Genomic DNA, 8,103 nt, shown 5'->3' on the forward strand with positions numbered 1-8,103 from the left:
TGTGACTGTGTCTGGATAGAATACCTCTGAAAGGAAGGTGCTAATCAGCCCATCATTGTGCACAGATGGCTGCTGTTATTGTGGCGAGGAGGAGACCCAGGCACAATAAAGGGAGCATTGAAGAATTTTCTCACTTGTTATCATTTTTGGAAACGACTGGAGGAAGAATAATTCAGACATATTGCCTATCACCAGAAGCAGTTAGGAAATACCTACCATGCCAAAAGTTCTTTTGCATTTCAGCATTCCCTCATGTCTGTGCCATTCCGGCTACTGTAGCTGTTAATGCTGGGATCTCACAAAGCCATTTTTCAGGTGTGCTGTCCTGAGCTATGCTACACTGAATGAAATCAAACATGATTCTTTGCTTTTTTTTATGTAGTTGATGGTTTTTGCAAGGCTGTGTGTCTCCGTCAGTGTGTTCTTCCCCTTGAACCGACTCATCAGGGCATTCATAGCCACTGTCAGAAGCTCAGTGCTGAACAGCTGCCAATTGCGCCCAAGGATCCCACCTGAGAACTCCTGCCACAGAATTTTTTCGTTCCTGCAACTTTTTTGTCAGAGTAGGGTTTTAGGCACTATATCTTTTATTCTTTGTCTTGTGTCTTGCCATTAACCTCATCTGTTGCTCCTGTTTTACCAATTGCATTTATTCTCTGACAGATAATCTCCCATGTATCATTTCTTCTTTGCTGAAGCTCAACAAAACACACAAAACCCTCATGTTGATGCTTCTGTTTTTATCTGTGCTCATTGATCCAGTTATTATATTATATAGACCCCTTCACAGCATGTAAACAGTGTGATGTATTTAGTGTAAACATCTCATGGTTAGCATGTTTTAACAGACTGTTTTTTCAAGAATGGACGAGGAAAACACATATTTAAGTGAATAGTACACCCACCCTCCAAGACCAGTGTTATTTAAAAAAAGTTGACTCCAGACCATCATATGTACAATAAATTCTCAAATAAAAGCTGAGTCTCAAACAGACATCGGCCGTGTCTGTTTCTATTTTCTGCCCACGATCGTGCATTTGAGCAGTTTCTAAGCTGCTTCAGTCCTGGTACAGTTCTCAAAGACCAGACGCGTTCCGATCGGCAGGTGTTGAAGCCTGGACCCGATGCGGCCCCGGACTCACGGCACGAGCAGTAATTCTCTGCGGCAAAAAAAAGAAAGAAAAGGAAGCCTGTGGTCCGATGCAACAGTTATTAGCCTAAATCTTTTCAACCTGAACCCGGTGCGTCCAGTTGTATTGTTCAGTCTGGCCCATTGAGAACTTGGACTGACAGAAAGAGCCGGAGGCTACAGTCTATGGCCGGTGGCAGAGCACACATTTATTTACAAGAACTTTAATCAGTGCTTGTAAGTGAATGCTGCTCCAGATCCGACTCTTTCCTTCTATTCTTAATCTTACATCTATTATATACATAACATTTGTTCAAAATTAATTTAAAACCTGTCCCGTACACAGTAGACGCCTGTCTAAACAGTCGCTGGATCAGTGGTTTTGCCTCCAGCGAACATTGTGATGTACTGTAGGCCATGAAGGGGTCTATATATATAATATTATATTCTTGATCATTTGCAAAATGTACCAACCAAATGTGTAATATGTTACAATGCTTTTGCAATTTAGTGCTTATCAGTTGGGATTGTAGTAAATCAAGGCCTATGAGTAGCATTTATTCCATGTATTCACAAATGTGGATAATCTTTTTAAAATGAGAGAAAGATTATGATGACTCAAATGCCCAAATATAGTGATAAAAGTTTCAAATAGTTCCCTTACATTCAGGCTCATCAGATAAGAGCAGCCAGTTGTTTTTTCTTGGCTCTCCTGATGTGAGAGGCACAGATCATCACAACAAAGTTAGATAGCTGGAAGGTCCGGAGTAAGGAGGCAGGAGGCAGGAGTGAGTGGCTAGCTCCTCCGGTAATGGACCGATGATTCTAAAGCACGCTGAAATGACCTTCATCCAGGTCCGGTGGCATGCGGCACATGAAGGGCACATGAAGGGCAGCTCTTTCTCCTGGTCTGGAGAGAGTTGAGTGGCCTGGCTCCGCCCACCTACGTACTCCTGCTCAAATTTCATTTCCCCTCAGTACAGTACTCCGCCTAGGATTGATAGGACGCTTTCATAGCTTTTCTGCTGCGTAGGATCTAAAGCCCAGGCATTGAACAGAGGGAGTGGCTGAGAACAATGATGTTGAGGTTATGTGCTAAAGTTTGAAGTTGTAGTTCAGTAATGGCGGCGGAGATGGAGAGATGGATGTTTGCGAAGCCATTAGTTCCATTGTGGTGACTTGAATTTGTCGAGCAAAACCTGCTGCTGTCATCTAGCACACACTTGCTTCGCTCTGCTCATTGCGGCGGCCCGATCTTAATTGTTTACAGCATGCAGCGGCAGGATTGGTGCATGGCATACAGTACATCAAAACCGAATGTTAGCGATTGGATAAAGGCACATCCAATAGTTTTAAATTTCAACAAAGAAAGTAAACGTTTATCAATGGAGGGTGGCCAGTCTCTTTGCACAAATGACACTAAGTGCGAGGTTGAGGTTAGAGTCAGTTGGTCTATATAATGGTCATTCTGCATTCTACACATTGTTAAATAATGATCCTGACCATTCAATTCAGTTGACTCCAAAGCAACACACAACTGCAAGACGAGGAAGTGGAAGTGAGGCACTGTGATGAAGTGAGAGGAAGATGATGTGACCCATCACCAGTTTATTATTGCTCTTAACTCGTCACTGCCAGAGTTTTTCCCCTCAGTGTACAGCCAGTGCCAGCACATTTGAGGATATCTACTACTTTTCAAACAGCCAAAGAATACGTTGTGCTATGACTAAAATGACACAGAATATCTCGAATGTAAGGGGAGACTCTTTACTTTCACTGTAGCATGTTCCACTTTTTAGTTATCCTCATTTGAATACAGCATGTTTCATCCAAATTCAGCATTCTGTGAGGATAATTCTGAGAAAAACAGGTTTAAAATGAAGGAGACATTTTCAAGCAGAACTCTCTTTTGAACCTTTTTATTTTTGACTATTTTTGACTTTGCTATGATTCTCTCTGTCTATGCGTCTGTCTGACTGCCTCGCTCTCAAATGACCTGAATAGGCTAACCTTTTTTTTTTTTTTTTTTTTGTGGGATGGTGGATCAAAGAAAAAATTCAGCTTTGCCTTACAGGAAAAGACACGTTCATGTTGTGAGAGAGCCAGTCTGTTTTGATTGATTACGTGAAAACAAAGGGTTCAACCAGGGTTCACAGGTTTGATGAGACACTTGTTTGCTATGGTTACGTGATGGCGTGATCAGGGGGCTTCTGGCCGTCTATTCACGCGGTCGGTTTGGTCCGTTCATGGCCGCTGTACGGAGCGTAAGCCGCGGTTGGCTGCTACAGTTTGCTCCCGTGGCTGCGGGATAGATTGGATGAGTTTGTTGTGGTCAGATGACGCGTGATCACATGGCTTCTTCCTTTCATCACAGGAACACCCAGATTTATCACAATGTAAACAGTGAAAAAACCAAAAACTCATCGAAACTTGTTTTTGGCACTCTGGGCTTTAAAAAAAACTTGTTGAAACTCGTTTTTGGCACTGAATGAGTTAATAATGCAGAATAGTGAGGGGACAGTGTGCCTCATTCACCTGCAGAGATTCACAGCTGGTGTCACTCTCTGACACTATATTAAAAGAAACTCCACTTGTTCTCACACTTCATCCAGTATTAGTCATAGAAAATGCTGTACTTGCATTTACATTTAACTAAACAGGATCATTTCTATCAAACCATTAGATCATTGTCCAATTCAAAACAAAAGACATACAGCAGAAATTGTGTAACCCAGCTGGACATATCATATCAGCTTATCAGCAGGTATATAACTTTAATTAATAGGCAAAGATAAATGTTTTCAAGGAGCAGGTGTGGAAGAACAGCTGAGTAGACAATGAAAATGTAAGAGCAAGTGCAGAAAAGACAAGAAACAGGAGGGAGAGGAGAGAACAGCTGGGGCGCCATGACTACAACAGCCCTGTTCGATGTCAGCGACAGAGCAACTGCTGACACCGACTAAACCAGGTTACAGTCATTAAGGACTCGAAGCTGTGAGTATACAGCTCTCCGCTGTGTTTCAAGAATCTGCCACACATCATAACCCACTGGCTAAATATTTACCACACAGCACGGTGGCAGGATACACAGGAGAGAAACTTATGAAGCACGTCTCCACTGCTGCCTTGAAACCATGGGTTTGATGATCTTGGTTTGTCTGAACGCCTGGATGGGAAGTTACAATCCTCTGGCTGCATGAGTGACAGTGAAGCTAGCAGCACCAGGCCTTGCCTGCTGGTTGTGTGTATTGGCCATAGGTTTTAGCTGAGGGCCAGGCATTAACATTAGCCAGGAAAAGCCTCAGGAATGTAATCAGATGCTGTGTCCACAGACGGTGTTATCAGGGAAACTGAAGTGGCTGAACGTGCTCTCATCAACACTTATTCTTGAACGTTTTCCTCTAGTAGGGTCTTTTGCAAAATTTTAAAACCACTGGCATGTTCATGTGTGCTGTTATTGCAATTATAGTTGGTAACCATAGCAACACTGGAACGGGTCAAGCCAATGGAGGACCATAGAGGAGTGGAGTACATACTCAACCTACAGGATTTGCCTTTAATAAGGAAGCAACGTTATGAGAGGAGGGACAGTATAGTGGTGGTTTTCATTTGCCCATTGATCTGGGGGTGGAGCTCCAAGGAGGCTGCATTAGAAGGAGGAAGTCAGGTCCCACTCCCTGGAGGCCATGGGAAGAAGACATGCAGTAACACAAGTTCAGCAGTGTCTATAGCAGAAGGTGATTAAAGGGATAGTTCAACATTTTGGCAAATTGGCCCATTGCCATAATCGCTATAGTCATAGCAGTAGGTTCGTTACCTTCAATTGTCGGTGTAAGCTACTTTTAGAACGGAGGAGTGGAGCGGCAGGCTGCTCAGGGCTATGCTATGGAGGCTAAGGGAATTTCTTGGTTTTCCTCATCAAACTCATCAAATACACAACCGAACAACTCCAAAAGGCTGTCGTGGACAAGTTGTGAGCTGCACAATTACCACGCTATGAGATAATAATGGAACGTTACGAAACGGAGCCGTTTTCGAGGTAAATTCATGCAAAACCGCTGATGCGTGTTGCTTTCAGGGACAATTTTTCAGCAAGCAGACTCTGTATTTACCTTGTATTTACCTTGAAAACGGCTCCGTTTCGTAACGTTCTGTTATTATCTCATAGCGTGGTGGTTGTGCAGGTCACAACTTGTCCACGAAAGCGTTTTGGAGTTTTGGGATTTTGTATTTGATGAGTTTGATGAGGGAAACCAAGAAATTCCATTAGCCTCCATAGCGTAGCTCCGAGCAGCCTGCCGCTCCGCTCCTCCGTTCTAAAAATAGCTTACACCGACAAATAAAGCTAACGAACCTACTGCTATGACTATAGCGATTATGGCAATGGGCCAATTTGCCAAAATGTTGAACTATCCCTTTAAGGCTGTGGCATGAAACTGACTGTATTTACCATCTGGTGGTTGTAAACTTGTGAAAGACATGTGGAACCTTGGCAAAGAGGGATTTGAATGGTGAGAACCAGAGGCCGTATTTATCACAATTTTTAGAATCACTCCCAAGAACACTGCTGAGAGTTGACTTATGAGTAAAACAAATCTTGGCTAAAAGCTGCACTTAAAAGTTAGTTATCAAGCGTTGTACTCTTTTAGCGAAGTGTAGGACTGAATCTTGAAAAGATAGTTCAACATTTTGGCAAATTGGCCCATTGCCATAATCCCTATAGTTTTAGGAGTAGGTTATTTACCTTTAAAGGGACAACGAGGAGTTTTGGAAAAGCAAAGCTTTTTCACACTACATTTATGAGCCTCCGCGCGCACCGTGAAATTCTTTGACCGGCGCAAGATGGACTCATGTTTTCATTCATCAATAATTAAAGTAAGAGGTTCGAAGACTATCACATATCCGTCGTAGTTCTGGGGGGGGGGGGGGGTGGGGGGCGTAGGAGAGGCTGAGGGGGCAGCAACCGCTCGTACTTGTTGTATTTTAGTTGTTGTTGTTGTTGTTTTGTTTTGTCTTTTTTTTTGGGGGGGGGGTGTCAATGAAAAAACATGTGAAATGAAATTTTCAGATGTCTTACATGTTTTTGAAGCCAAAATTAAAACGGATAAATCACTATTTTTCTTGAGAGACTCTCTTTCACAAAAAAGCATTTTTCTCAGCTTTCTAGAAAAAAAGTGGTCTTTTTGGTGCAACCAGGCTCTATTCAACTTAAGATAAATCAAGAATGGAACAAGGTACAAACAAATGGTTTTTTCCCTAGTTATATAGAGAGTCTCCTCTTTCCTTTGAGCTGTTTGGTGTTTTCAGAGTCATAGTACAAAATATTCTCTGGGTCTTGACATATTACTCAAAATGCCCCAAAACGCTGGCACATGGCACTGACCATTTTATAAAAGGTCTGGCACTCAATGAGTTAATGTGAGACTTTTTTATAACTAAATAGAAACTCCTCGTTGTCCCTTTAATTGTCGGTGCAAGCTGTTTTTAGAACGGCGGAGCAGAGCTGTGAGCTGCTGGATTGTGTAATTGATGAATCTGACACTCCAAGACTCCCAGATAAATACGGCCCCTGGTTTCTGGGAGGAGGCAGGACAGGCAGCCATGCAACTCCCAGATATCAGCATCCATAATGGACTTCCAGAAACACTGACTGATGAGGGACCACAAACTGCCTCCTTGGGTGATATTCTGGAAAAGTGGAGAACCTGAGAGCAAATATGAGCTGGGTCCAAAATGTCACAGGGGTGACATAGGCAGCTGGGCAGTTGGGGTGCAGGGATGGAGCTTGTATGGCAGGTACAGTAGGAGCAGACGAAGCTGAACAGAGCCCATGTTGCCTGGCAGGAGTTAGGATTCCATCCAGGCAGTGCCTCCTCTCCCCCAAGGATTAATGTTTCACAGCTCCTGATTTCCAATGTTATAGCCTTTCTAGCAGGGGAAGAGGCCTTGGAGGAAAGAAAGTTACAGGGCCACCCCGGTTTCTGGTCCTGAGTGCAGCGTTGGGATAGGAAAGTCCTGGTGCAAATACTCTGCTTACAAACTATTTTTTTCACTACTGTTAACTCCTCAGATCATTTTTACCATTGTACTTTATAGTAATTATGGTTGTTAACATTTCTGCTACTTATACTTACAATTGTGTGCTGAGCCAATTGCAATGAAATTGTGTTCTGTTACATTTGTATACTGAATGACAACAAGTCTGTCCAAGGTCTAAGGTCAAAATTAGAGTTGGAGTATAAGGTTAGAGCTTAGGTGAACTGACTAATACTTCCGTCACTCATGACAGGGCTGTATTAACGTTTTATAGCAGTGGTGCTACAGAGGCTCACAGTCTTGTAACCCAAGGAAAAAACAAACAAACAAAAAACATTTTGAACGACAGATAAAACACATGTTATATCTGTAAAACCTGCCACAAGTAGTGCACTTTATCGTTTACAGAGGCTGTTCCTGACAGGGGACAATAATGTTATCCACTTCAAACTTCAATAAAAACTGTTTTCAGACAAACATTTTCTTGTTGATAAGAAATAATGTCCAGCTGGGTGAAAATAGTGGTCAGATGGGGACAAGTGGGTGGGATGCAATGTGTTTATCACAGATTCACAAAGCTGTAGTCCTTCTACATTTATTTATCTATTTAATTTTCCTTTATAAGATGGCAATGCTTCTAAATAAAATTATAGATTGGATTTGTTAATAAATGCAGTGGTAGAGAAGAAGCAGCAGACCACTGTGGGCCGTTATCACTGTCAGAAATGTGGATTTTTGCTTCATGGCCAACTAAGCTAAACAGTTAGATGACATTCAGCTGCTGTGACCATGTGACTGTGGACAGAGAGAGCCCATTAAAAGATCTCCCTCTACATGTTCATGTTCCTGCAGCATGAACAGGTGTTGATGGGGTTTTGGCTTTTTACCTGCAGGTTTTAATTGCACTTACACACACACACACACACACACACACACAC

This window comes from Trachurus japonicus, chromosome 12 (assembly GCF_045865225.1).
Source record: "Trachurus japonicus isolate A0001 chromosome 12, Traja_1.0".
Lineage (NCBI taxonomy): Eukaryota > Metazoa > Chordata > Actinopteri > Carangiformes > Carangidae > Trachurus > Trachurus japonicus.